This window comes from Dermacentor andersoni, chromosome 8 (genome assembly GCF_023375885.2).
Source record: "Dermacentor andersoni chromosome 8, qqDerAnde1_hic_scaffold, whole genome shotgun sequence".
NCBI classification, from domain to species: domain Eukaryota; kingdom Metazoa; phylum Arthropoda; class Arachnida; order Ixodida; family Ixodidae; genus Dermacentor; species Dermacentor andersoni.
The window spans coordinates 58,179,664-58,193,026 of record NC_092821.1 but is presented as its reverse complement, the minus strand read 5'-3'; positions in this window follow the sequence as shown (position 1 = coordinate 58,193,026).

Here is a 13,363-nt window from a genome sequence, read left to right as displayed (position 1 = left end):
TCAACTGAAGTCAGTGCTTCAATGAAAAGAATTTCGCCATCATCAATTTCTTCTTGAACATCTTTAGCACAGTTTCTTTTTCAGCACCTCGTCGCCACATCAGCCACGTCGTTGACATGCTGGTCTTAAATGTCTGTCGGTTAGGTATCAGAAGGACTGGGTCGATGCTGCAGAGTATGTGTTCCTTCTTCTGCCGCAAGTGTCCCTTGTGGTAAAAGCCTTTCTTTTGGCGGCTTCCTGTGCTTAGGCATCGCTGAAAAAAAGAGAAACTACAGACGTTGCATCTCAGCGGGTACATTCTTTTATCATTATGAACGAACATGCTCCGAGTTATGCTACATATAGAATGGAAATTAAACAAAATACGGAATTGTCAGTAGCATGCCTCTGGATGGCAGGCGCGGTTGATTCATCTCTCCATAAAAAGAGAGGAAACGAGCTATTTCATTGACCGGTGGTATGAAGAGCATCTTGCTGTAATTTGCGTCTTTTCTGTCTCCGAAGAAACACCTGGATAATCGCTCCACGTGACAAAGGATGGCCGGTCATAACAGTGCTAAGCTAGAGCAACAAACCGGCAAAGACTGCAAGAAGGAACAGGATTAAGAAACAAGCTCCGCAAACTTTAGTTAGTGCACAAATATGTGGCTTCTTACCTCTGAACGAGAAGAGCGTTGGCACAGCATTGGGCTTCAATTTTTTCCAGCCGTCCGCCCGGTTCTGCTCAAAGGCGCTTCCTTGAAAATGTGCCTGCAGCGTGGAAGCATGCAATGGTGACACCAGCTTATCACTGTTTAAATTGAAAAGGCTCCACGCTAACCTTCTAAACAGCCCAAAATAACTAACACACACAGGGACTTCCACGAACAGTGATAAGTGAAATTTAGGGGCTGGCTAAAATATAATCAGGAAGAAGCCAAAGACTGTCGGCTTTCTCTGAACAGACAGGGACAGTGTGAGGAAATTCTACAATATGAACTGAAGGCGTGTGCACTTTCCAAATTAAAATATTAGAGCTTCTTGCCTATACTGACAGGTGGAACAAGGGCAGTGAGCTAAGAAATCATTTTAAATATAAAAAGTGGCACCCTGTTATATGTATGCTCAAAAAGGCAATGTTGTAGGTCAACACTGGCGTCATGCTCTCCACAAAGTTCGCGGAGCCCAAACACAACAGCTCTCTTTTTCGTCTAATTCGGTCACCGCCCAAAATAATTTTCTGTCGTTAAACGGACACGTAGCCTTGAAATCCTCATCAATCATCTCTTATCCGATATTCAGATAATTCGCCGATCATCGGGTGGGGAAAAAAATAGCGAACGCACAGACAATGCATGATCAAATTACTCACGCCCAATGCACAACTACGTTGTTTCTATACATAGCAGTAAGCACCAATTAATTGTCACTAAATCAGTCATGATGAGTCGTGACATTACACATATGCTTGTCATGACCATACATGCGTCATGCGTGGTCATAGGTTTCATCCACCCCACACACAAACGCACGCATGAACACACACACGCACGGACACCAAGTACCACCCGAGTTGGACAGCGGCACAAGAATAACGCCGGGAAAACACGTCAACACGATCCGTATGTCATTACATGAAAGGCAAGCTTAAAGCTCACGTTACCTTCTGCTGCGCCATGCGTATGCTCTTCCAGCTAAGTACAAAATTAAATTGTACGAGGCGCCGGTCACAAAGAGCGCGCAACGTGCGCGTACTGTACATCTTGACGCTCTTGCAGCCGGTGTGCAACAAGCGATTAAAAACAAAGCATTTTGTGTTATCCAGAAATAAACGAGTTACACACGCATGCATGTGTACCAGATATCAAGAATACAAGACGAACACGCTACGGAAAAACGCACACAAATGAACGAATAACTACGAACGCAGAAATGGCATAACTTACGCTGCACACACACGACCAGTCCGTGGGTTGCCACTTGTCGCGCTTGACCTTAACCAGCCAGAGGAGTCGTCTTTTGGTTTCTTTAGGAAATCGGAACATCTTCCAGTCATTCCGTGAGTGGTTCGTCACTGGGGCACGCAACACCCGGGCATTTCGGACCGGAAAACGCCGTGCACGTGTCTCTCTCGACCGACCGTAACGAACTGTGGGGAGCGCAATGACGGCCGGCGGTCGGAAGGCGGCACTGACCCTTTCACAGAATGACTCCACCCTCCGAGAGCGCGCTCGCATCGAGGCACCCTACATTAGTGTGCTTTGATGCCCCCGCGAATGTGAGGACACCCGCGTCGTCTGCTACGACGGCCGCCATTACGCCGCCCGCCGCAGCAGGGTAGCATGCGAAATGCGCTACCGCTTGCGAAAGAAGTAATCTAGTAACGGTGGCTTGCGGTGCACCAGATACGTTCGGAAACAAGTGCATGTTAGCGAGCTTTTTTTTCCTTTTTTCAAGCTTGGACAGTACTTGGTGCTGTTGTTGCCTAAATGCTTATTAAGGGAACGATGTACTTCATATAAGTTGACGGCTTGCGCATGTGTTATGTGCTAGAGGTCGACGTAGACTTCCTTGTATTAAAAACGCATCTTCTTCCTCAGGCCGGAAACGACAGTTTCGATAAGGCTAAAGCCTTACTTATTTTCCTCGTAAACTCTGCATTCCAAATACACAAAGAATCGTTTAAAATACATTATATATATATATATATATATATATATATATATATATATATATATATATATATATATATATATATATATATATATATATAAACACCTGCCGCGTTCCCCTATTAATATCTGACGTTCGATACTACCTCCCCCGCCTCACCATTTAAAGCACGCACTGTGCGGGCATACCTGACACATACATGTTAAGCCCAGACCACACGTACGTACGCTTGCAAACGCGCGCAAGCTCGCGTTCACGCGCCCACGCATGCGCAGACGGTGCGGCATGGCTCGTACGCGTCGAAACGCGGCGTGATCTCGGGGAACAGCTCCTCTCTGTTATCGCGCGCTTGGGTTGCCTCGAGTCGGCGCACCTGGCTACGCATCTACGGTGCGGAACGTTCAATTCTCAGTGAAGCAGATTTACATCGTGCAGGAAAGTGGTTATTCTTTCCTTTTTGCGCTGCTATGACAGCTATAAAAATATTAACAATTACGTTTGTAGATATCGGATCATTTTGAAACACTGTTGATACCAAAGTGGCGCCTGCCAAGGCGTGTGTGAGTGAGCCCATGCAGTGAGCGCGCGCTGTCGCGTGTTTTTGTGGATGCAAACCGCCATTACTCGCGAGGCGCGGCAGGCGCGCAGACGCGAGCTTGCGCGCGTCCGCAAGCGCACGTGTGGTCTCGGCTTTATCACTTCACTTCACTTTATTGCCTTAAAGACCCCGGTTAGGGGGTATTACATAAGGGGTGGGCTTACAAATAAAGGTTACGGAGAGATCATCTTCATGACAAACAAATGCAGTTGGGTTGTCCACAAAAGTTGATGAACACGTGATGGCTGCAATGTCACGGGGAAGGCCATTCCAGTCCACTGCTGTGCGAAGAAAAAAATGAGGCCGCAAAAGTAGTGGTGCGAGCACGTGCGCGTGCGACTGAGTAAGCATGGGACGTACGGGGAGATATGCGTGCCGGTTGGATGATATACGGTGCTTGATTGAGGGAACTGTGAAATAATTTGTGAAACAAACAAAGAATGACGATGCGGCGACGCACAGAAAGGTTAGCAAGATCAGTTTTACATTTTAGGGATGAGATGCTTATGTCGTATGAATATGAAGAATGGATGAACCTATAGTGGCACGATTTTGTACAGATTCTAGTTCGTTTCTTAAGTATACCTGGTGCGGGCTCCAGATGGGCGCTGCACATTCTAGTTTCGATCTGATGAGTGATTTGTACGCGAGAAGTTTTATGTCTGATTGTGCGTGACGCAAATGACGCTCGAAAAAACCGAGGGATCTATTCGCGGATGATATGATATTGCTGATGTGTGCGTTCCATGAAAGGTCAGAGGATAAGGTGACGCCTAGGTATTTGTATGATTGAACTTGTTCGATAGTGGAGTGAGAGATTATGTATGAGAATGATAAGGGATTAAGCTTGCCTTGAAAGGAAACGAGCTTGCATTTAGTGGGATTAAGCCTCATTAGCCAAAGATCACACCACTGTTGTGCAAGGTTAAGGTCATGTTGGAGTGCAGTTTGATCAGAAATCTTTGTAATTGTGCGATAGATGACACAGTCGTCGGCAAATAAACGGATATGGGAGGATACATATACGGGCAGGTCGTTAATATATATGAGGAATAAGAGCGGTGCGACTACAGATCCTTGGGTGACGCCGGATGTTACTGGGAAAGAGCTGGAATGGCTATTTTTGATTGAAACAAACTGGGAGCGTTTGTTGAGGAATGCTGTGATCCATGCGAGAAGGTTAGGGTGCAAATTCAGCTGGGAGAGTTTTAGTATAAGGCGTTTATGTGATACTGTATCGAATGCTTTTGCGAAGTCGAGAAAGATTGCATCGGTCTGAAGGTTGTGGTCGAGATTAGAATGTAGATCATGAAGAAATATAGCAAGTTGGGTTTCACAAGATAAAGATTTACGAAATCCGTGCTGGGAAGGATGAAAAATATTGTTAATGTCAACGATGTTCATAATGTGAGAGTATATGTCGTGTTCCATAATTTTGCATGGGACGCTTGTTAGAGAAATGGGGTGGTAATTTAGGGGGGATTGTTTGTTACCTGATTTGTGGACTAGAATGACCTTTCCCTCCCTCCAGTCGTCTGGTAAAATTCCTGTTTCGAGTGAAAGTGAGAAGAGCATCGAAAAATACACTGCAATAATTTCTTTAATATTTTTTAACAGTTTGGAGTTAATATCATCGACACCAGCCGATGATGAAAGTTTTAATTTGTCAATCAGTGATGAAATGCCAGCGACAAAAATTCAAACAGGGACCATCATTGGTAGTGTCGTAGTAGGTGGCGTAGGAAGAGGCAAGTCGACTTCTTCAGTGAACACGGATGAAAACGCGATGTTAAAGGTATCAGCACAAACAGCGTCGCTTATAATTTCGTCTTTATCGCTTGTAAGTGTGACGTCATGTGTTAATTGCGGGTTTATGACTTCCCAAAATTTTCTAGGGTTAGCTTTTAGAATTTTACATAAGTCATTATGATAGAATGTCTCTTTCGCTTACCTACCTTTATGAAACGACACCCGGCTATTCCAGTGTACAGGTCATTTGTTTGCGTACATAAATGCTGCGCTGACAGAAGGAATTCCCCAAATAAAACGCTAGAACAGCAGCTTGGGCTTGTTGATTTTTCATCCTGGTGTTGACAGCGCAAAAAACGTAGACGGGGACACGAGACAAGAAGATGACACCACGAGCGCTCGTGGTGTCCTCTTCTCGTTTCGTGTCCCCGTCTACGTTTTTTGCGCTGTCAACATCAGGAAATAAAACGCTCCATGGCAGAATTTGCTGATGACTGACACTAGCCGCCACAGAGTGCTCGTGAATGAATAAAAAAAAAAAAACCCCGTGAACCAAAATCTTTTAAGCGTGCAGGTGATCTGTGTTTCCATCTCTTACGAAAGATTGACTCCGGCACAAGTTTTGCTTGCATGCCCATTCGAACTATACCGGCTGGAAACTGACGAAAGTGGATGCGCAGTCTTATTCTTGCGTGCCTCTCAGTAAGTGTTCTGTATATACCCTCCTTGTGATCCGTGCATACACACAGGCTGCGGCGGTGTACCTTGCTTAGGTATGCTGTAAGTGAACGAAGCGGCGACTTCATCGTGATTATTTTATCCGTGCACCAAGAGTTGATGGCCGTAAAGTGCTCTTCACAGTCCTTCAGGGCTTTCATCACTCCACTGCTAGAGTAGACAAGGTTGCCTCCATCCGAAACATACTCTTTCGGTGCTGTCAGTGAAGCATACTCGTCACTGGCAGTTCCAAGGAGAGCATCTCTGCATTTTGCAGACTTCACGAGTTTCAGCATTCCCTTCAAAAGAAATCCTCCGAGGTTAAACATAATACTGCATTCTGTTGACGGCAATCATTCAATGAACAAAATCTTAGAATCGTCCATTTCTTCAACTTCCTTCTCGACACAGGTCTTCTTCCCCTGGGATAGCAGGTCTACAAGGTACTCCCGGCCATCAAGTTCGATCGTAATTTGCCGTCCGCGGCGTATGCGAAAATTGGCTGACGCTCACAAGTCCCAGAGCGCACTTGAGATCGTAGGCACTGGGAAGTGGCTTCATAAGCCGCACCACCGATGAAATGTTCTTTAAGGAGCCTTGCAGCAGCCTGCTTGTAAGAAGGAACTGATATCCTTCGTCACTTAGGAGCAGTTCTTGGAGGCGAAGAGCAGCCGTAGTTTATATGAGCAGTAGGACGTTCTTGAGGGCTAGTTCGTTCGTACTTGAAGGCAGGTTAAAACTGCGCGAAAAACGAGGACAGCGAAAGAAACGCACAACACACAACACTGCGCTCGTGGTCTGTTGTGTGTTTCTTTCGCTGTCCTCGTCTTTCGCGCAGCCTTAGCCTACCTTCAAGATGTGAACAGGGCAGCTTGCGATGGTTTCCAGTGCGATGTGGCGCCCACTTTCATAGTTCTGATTGCTTCCTCTGCCACCGGTGTGCAATGTATCTTGGGCTTCAGAGTACTTGGCCTTGTTTGTGCGACTTAAGGCCATTGCCGGATTTCGTGAGGACCACAGTGTATACCACTTTGAAATAAGCTCCATGAACCAAGCTGTTTCCACTCCCCGTTTAAGTAGCACTTCCTTCTGTAGCTGAAGTTATCGCTCCCATAATTTGTGGGTGTAAATTTTGTCCGATTTTATGATTTTATGCTTACGAAAAAGTGGATCTGTATACGTTCTAGAAACGGGGCGTTATCAATAGACCGTCGTGCCTTTTTCTGTATTAATGTAAGTTTATGTAGGTTTGTATGTGTGGTGTTTCCTCATACTGATGCGCAGTAGTACAAGTGGGAATTCAACAAGGCGTAGTAAAGAGCCCTTTTAACATTAGTCGCAAGAATGTGGTGACAACGACTTAGCACACCGGCAGCTTTACTTAGTAGGTTTTCTATGTGCTCATTCCAAGACATGTGCTCCATAAAAACGACTCCAAGTAATTTTACTGGACTTTCAGTGGTGATTTGCTAAGGACCTAGGGTTATGCACCCATTATGAAAAAAAGGTGAGGCGTGCAGACAGGACACAAGAGTAGAGAAGTGGACAAGACGAACGCCGACTATCAACTGAAGGGAGCACTGAGGCAAAAAAAAAGAAAGAAGACACAAAACTCATCTGCGCAAGCTCAGGAATGGTATCACCACGTGTCAGTCGGATACATGTGCGGGTCTACGGGAGAGATAACTGTTAAGGCGCTTAATCTCTTCCTTGTGTAAAGTAATCGAAGGCTGACTCACGCACGCATTTCCACCATTATAGATGTGCCATGCCTCGACCATAATACGCGTATCTTCATTCTTATGCCTGTACAATATCGCGCATTCATCTAACCCTGGCGTGCAGCTACAATCTTGGCAATGTAGGGAACGATTCTCTACTCTTGTGTCCTGTCTGCACACCTCGCCTTTTTTGCATAATGAAACCTTACCAACTAGCTCCGCTTTCTGTCGTACTAAGTTATGCACCCAGTTGCTATATCCGCAGATACCTGTGGACGAAACAGGAGGCACTTCGTTTTAGATTCATTTAGGTTAAGCCTATTTCTTTTGCACCACGCATATAGTTGCTGACAAAAGGCCGTAGCTTTAGGTACTATTTCATTGATATAGTCACGTTAATAAATATATATATATATATATATATATATATATATATATATATATATATATATATATATATATATATATATATATATATATATATATATGACAAAAACTATGAAGTTTAATCTAATGGAAGCAGACAGGTCCCGTCCGACACCTTCACTAAGAGTGCGTCTTCGTCGTTGTCGGCCTCAGAATCTGCAGAAGCTGCAAACCTACGACACAGCCAAATGTTATGCTCGTGGCATTACCCCACTGCCAGAAAGCATCGTCCCGATGCTTCAAATGTAAAACAGTGGGGAAAAAACAAAGCACATACCCAGCAACACTGATAAAGTTTGTGAAGAGGAAAGTGTCACACAAGCGGAATGAAAGCGAGTGGAAGTGAAAATGGCCTCGTCAACATGAGTGGTACAGTTTCATCCTAGAAACATGAACAACATTTGTAGGCTGCACGCGACGGGATCGCCGACTCTTGTATTTAGGGAGAACTTCGTAGTTCACATCGCTGAGGCGACGGAGGACTCTTTAGGGGCCGAAGTAGCGGCGCAGTAACTTCTCCGACCGGCCGCCTTGGCGAATCGGGGTCGATGCCCAAACTCGATCACCGGGTTGGTAGACAACCTCGCGATGGCGAAAGTTAAACCTCTGGAAGTCTATGGATTGCTGATTTTGGATTCACTTGCGTGCAAGCTTGCGAGCTGCGTCTGCGAGCCGGGTAAATTCCTCCGCGTCGTATTGTTCTGGGAGGAGCATGGCGTCCCGCACGGTGGTTGCCTCACGGCCGTGGAGCAAACGGAAAGGAGTGAACCCAGTAGTTTCTTGAACAGCAGTGTCCTATATGCGAATACAACGTAAGGCAAAACATCGCCCCCGTTCTTGTGTTCGCTGTCGACATACATGGAAAGCATGTCAGCGATTGTCTTATTTAACCTCTCCGTAAGACCGTTGGTCTGAGGATGGTATGCAGTGGCTCGGCGATGAGCTGTACCAATAAGCATCATGACGTCTTGCATCATCTGAGCTGTGGAAGCTGTACCAAGATCTGTAATTACTAATTCTGGTGCACCATGCCGGAGGACTATGTCGTGGATGAAAAAGTACGCAACGTCACTGTCAGTGGCTCGCTGGAAGGCTCCACTTTCGCACTATCGCGTCAGGCAATCAGTCGCAACCACGATCTAGCGGTTGCCAGCTAAAGACTTAGGGAAGGGCCCGAGAAAGTCCATGCCGATTTGTTGAAATGATTGTGTTGGTGGCGTAACAGGCTTCAGCAAACCGGCTGGGCGATGAGGTGGAGTCTTTTGGCGCTGGCAGTCGCGGCAAGTTTTCACGTAGTGCTAATTGACTTCCTCAGCAAGCTTAGGCCAGTAGTTGCGTTGTCGAATTCGGGCCAAGGTGCGAGCGAATACCAAATGGCTTGAAGAGGGCTCATCATGGCAGGCGGACAGAATATCGGCACGCAGCGCGGATAGAACGACAAGGAGATGTCCAGTTGCTGACGGGTAGAAATTCTTTTTATACAAGACATTGTTGTGGAGACAAAACGAAGATGGTGAACGCGTGAATGTCCGCGGAGGATGCGAACTTCGGCCTTCAATATAGTCGATAAGTTGCCCGAGTTCTGAATGGTCCCGCTGTTGCTGAGCCAAGTCAGATATACTGACAGCGCTAAGAAAACGACCGTCATCATCAGCATCACTTGAAGCCGTTGCAAGTGAAGCGCGCGAAAGACATTCAGCGTCAGTGTGCCTCCGTCCAGACTTGTAGAAGATTGTTACATAAAATTCTTCAAGACGAAGGCTCCACCTGGCAAGACCTCCTGAAGGGTCTTTGAGATTGGCTAGCCAACAAAGGGAATGATGGTCGGTAACCACTCTGAGCGGACGACCGTATAATTATGGCCGAAACTTAGCTATCGCCCAGACGACACATCAGCATTCCTTTTCAGTGGTAGAGTAGTTCGTTTCTGCAGAGGTTAAGGTGAGGTTAGCGTAAGCAATATCACGTTCAACGCCATCTTGCCACTGCACGAGGACTGCACCGAGGCCGATGTTGCTATCATCAGTTCACAGTTCAGTGTCGGCATCTTCAAGTAAGGGCGGAGCCTGAAGGCGCCGTTGAAGCTCGGAGAAGGCGGCTCTTTGCTTCGGACCCCAAACAAACGGGATATCCTCCTTTGTTAAACGAGTGAGGGGTTCTGCGATCTTGGAAAAATTATCCACAAGGTGTATGTAGTATGACCAGAGGCCCAAGAAGCGGCGCCCGTCACGTTTGTTGGCTGGCGGTGGAAATGCGGCAACAGCCATACTCTTTTCTGGGTCTGGTCGAACACCTTCATTACTAACAACGTGGCCGAGGAACTTTAGTTCTTGATAACCGAAATGGCGTTTCTCTAGCTTTAATGACAGGCCTACAGATCAAATTGCAAGGAACACGGACTGAAGGCACTGAAAGGGTTGTTCAAATGTATGAGAAAAAACAACGGCGTCATCTAAATAGACGAGACATGATTCCTCCTTAATACCTGACAGCACGGTATCCATCATCCTTTGAAAGGTCGCGGCAACTGAGCATAATTCGAAGGGCAGCACCTTAAATTCGTACAGGCCGTCAGGAGCTACGAAAGCAGTCTTTTCGCGATGTCGTTAATAAACTTCTATCTGCCAGTATCCGCTACGTAAATCTATTGAGGAGAAGTATCGGGCATGTTGAAGACGGTCTAGAGAGTCATCTATGTGGGGAAGGGGGTCGTCACCCTGTTCAGTTTACGGTAATCCACACAAAACCGAAGAGTGCCGTCCTTCTTGATAAGGACAACTGGCGACGCCCATGGGCTGGTTGAGGGTAGAATTACGTCGTCTAGCATTTGCTTCACTTGACAACGAATCGCCCCATTGCTCCTTTTGTGACACGCGGTAGGCGTGCTGACGCATGGGACGTTCGGTCGGGTCCGTTATGATACGGTGCTTCGCGATGGGGGTCTGCGCGACTTTTGACGTAGGTGCGAAACAATGGTTGAACATGCATAAGATACTTCGTATTCGCTGTGTGTGGTTGACAGCTCAGGATTTACATCTACTGTACTGACAACCATGGTGTCAATCTTGGCGGTTGCAGAAAGCTCAGCAAGTGTAGGACCTATTGCTTTCCTAACACCTTCAAAGTGAGCAATGGCCCTTCGCTTTGCCAGGTGTTGGTACTCACTCCTTAAGTTAGTTACTAAAAGCCCAGTCAGTCGGCGGTTCAGTTGAATAATGCAGCGGGCATTCTTTTATTATTTTTCTCCTATGCGCAGCATTCAAATGATTCGAGTCAACTCCGCACTTCATAATTTCATACTCTATTAAACACTCATTCCTCAGCAGCATGCATTATATCGGGACGACCCACAACTACCAACCTCGTTAGCTGCATGATGCATGTCTCTCAAGCAGTGTGTAAGGACAGCTGGATGTAATTTATTTTGACCTCATTAAGGCGTTTGATGTTGTATGCCAAAAAATAATCCTTCAAAAGTTTACACAACTTTATCTGCACCCCTCTGTCACAGCGCTGATAAGAAGCTACTTACGCGACCGGCACTGCTAAGTTAGCGTAAATTCTCAGACGTCAGAACTTATGCGGTTACAAGTGGAGCTCCTCAAGGGTCTGTCCTGGGTCCTCTTTTCTCGCTGTTTATTAAAGACGTTCCAGCAGTCATTCAAAACTGTTCAATTTTGTCATATGCGGATGACGCGAAATCTTTCAGAGTGGTAAAAAACGCTAATGATTGCGCCGCTCTGCAGAAGGACATTGCGAATTTTGCGTCATGGTGCGCTGGAAACAAGCTGACCATAAATGCATCAAAAAGGAAAATTGTAAGCTTCACGCGGAAGAATAACAGGACTTTATTTCCTTATAGTATTAAAAATGTTTTCCTACCAAGAGCTCAGGAAACAATTGGGTCTTGGAGTGTACTTCGATAGCTCTCAGAGTTTCTCGCCCACGCTCAGCAGACGAGGCAGCGCGCACTTCAAAGGCTCGGCACAGTATTGTTACGTGTAGAAAGATACAGACGGAAGAGGCTATTTACAAGCTATTTACACTGGACTGGAGCCAGAGCACCAGGCCCACATTCACTCGCGCCAAGGGCACCGACCCACTTCGTCGTCGTTCTCTCGGCGGCTCGTCTCTCGGGTATCTACCGATAATATCGTAACGTGACGGCGGCAAAAGCGCCGTCACGGTGCTTTTAAATATCCAAGGCACGTGGAGAATCGTAGGGCTTGAGTCGGGTGACGTGGACAATTTCACTGGTTGTCACATCAGAGGACGTAGTGGGCGTGGCTAGAACAATTTCATAGGTGACATTGGTCACTTGGCGGAGCACACGATATGGACCGGTATAACAGGAAAGCAGTTTCTCACAAAGGCCAACATTACACGATGGTGACCAAAGCAACACGAGGGTGCCGGGCGCAAAATGGACATCACGGTGACGGAGGTCGTAGCGTCGCTACTGTTTGTCTTGAGAGACTTGTAGACGAACGCGCGCAAGTTGACGAGCATGGTCAGCACGGGCGATTGCATCACGGGCATAAGCGCTAGTTGAAGCTGTGGTGGACGGAAGCACGGTGTCTAGTAGTAACGCCGGTTCGCGGCCATACAAGAGGTAAAACGGGAAAAAGCCGGCAGTTTCGAGACGGGAAGAGTTGTATGCAAAGGTAATGTAGGGTAGAGCCAGGTCCCAGTCACGGTGGTCGTCTGAAACGTATTTGGATAGCATGTCTGTAAGGGTGCGGTTCAAACGCTCAGCGAGGCCGTTCGTTTGAGGGTGGTAGGAGGTAGTAAATTTATGATGAATGGAGCAGGCCCGCATGGTGTCGTCAATGACTTTCGCCAAAAACGTACGGCCACGGTCTGTTAGCAATTGACGCGGAGCACTATGCATCAAAATGATATCATGTAGAAGGAAGTCCGCAACGCCAGTTGCGCAACTGGTTGGAAGAGCGCGGGTTACGGCGTAGCGGGTCGCGTAGTCAGCCGCGACTGCAACCCACTTGTTTCCCGATGTAGATTCTGGAATGGGCCGAAAAGGTCTAAGCCAACACGATAGAAGGGCTCGGCAGGGATGTCGAGCGGCTGCAGGTAACCAGCGGGGGGGCTGGGAAGGCTTCTTGCGTCGTTGGCAAAGTTCACAAGCGGTGACGTAACGTCGTACGGAACGGGCAAGGCCCGGCCAGAAAAAACGGTGACGTACACGGTCATAGGTTCGAGATACGCCGAGGTGTCCTGCCGTTGGTGCGTCGTGGAGCGCTTCTAGAACGGTTGAGCGGAGGTGTTTAGGTAAGACAAGTAGGAACTCAGAGCCGTCCGGATGAAGGTTACGACGGTACAGAGTACCGTCGCGGAGGACGAAGGGGCGCAGAGTGGCGTCGGCCGGAGAGTGTTCAAAACGGTCGATGAGTCCTCTGATGTTGGCGTCACGACGTTGCTCGTCGGCGAAATGAAGCAGCTGGGATACAGAGAATACGCAAGCAGCACTGGCATATTGGAGGAG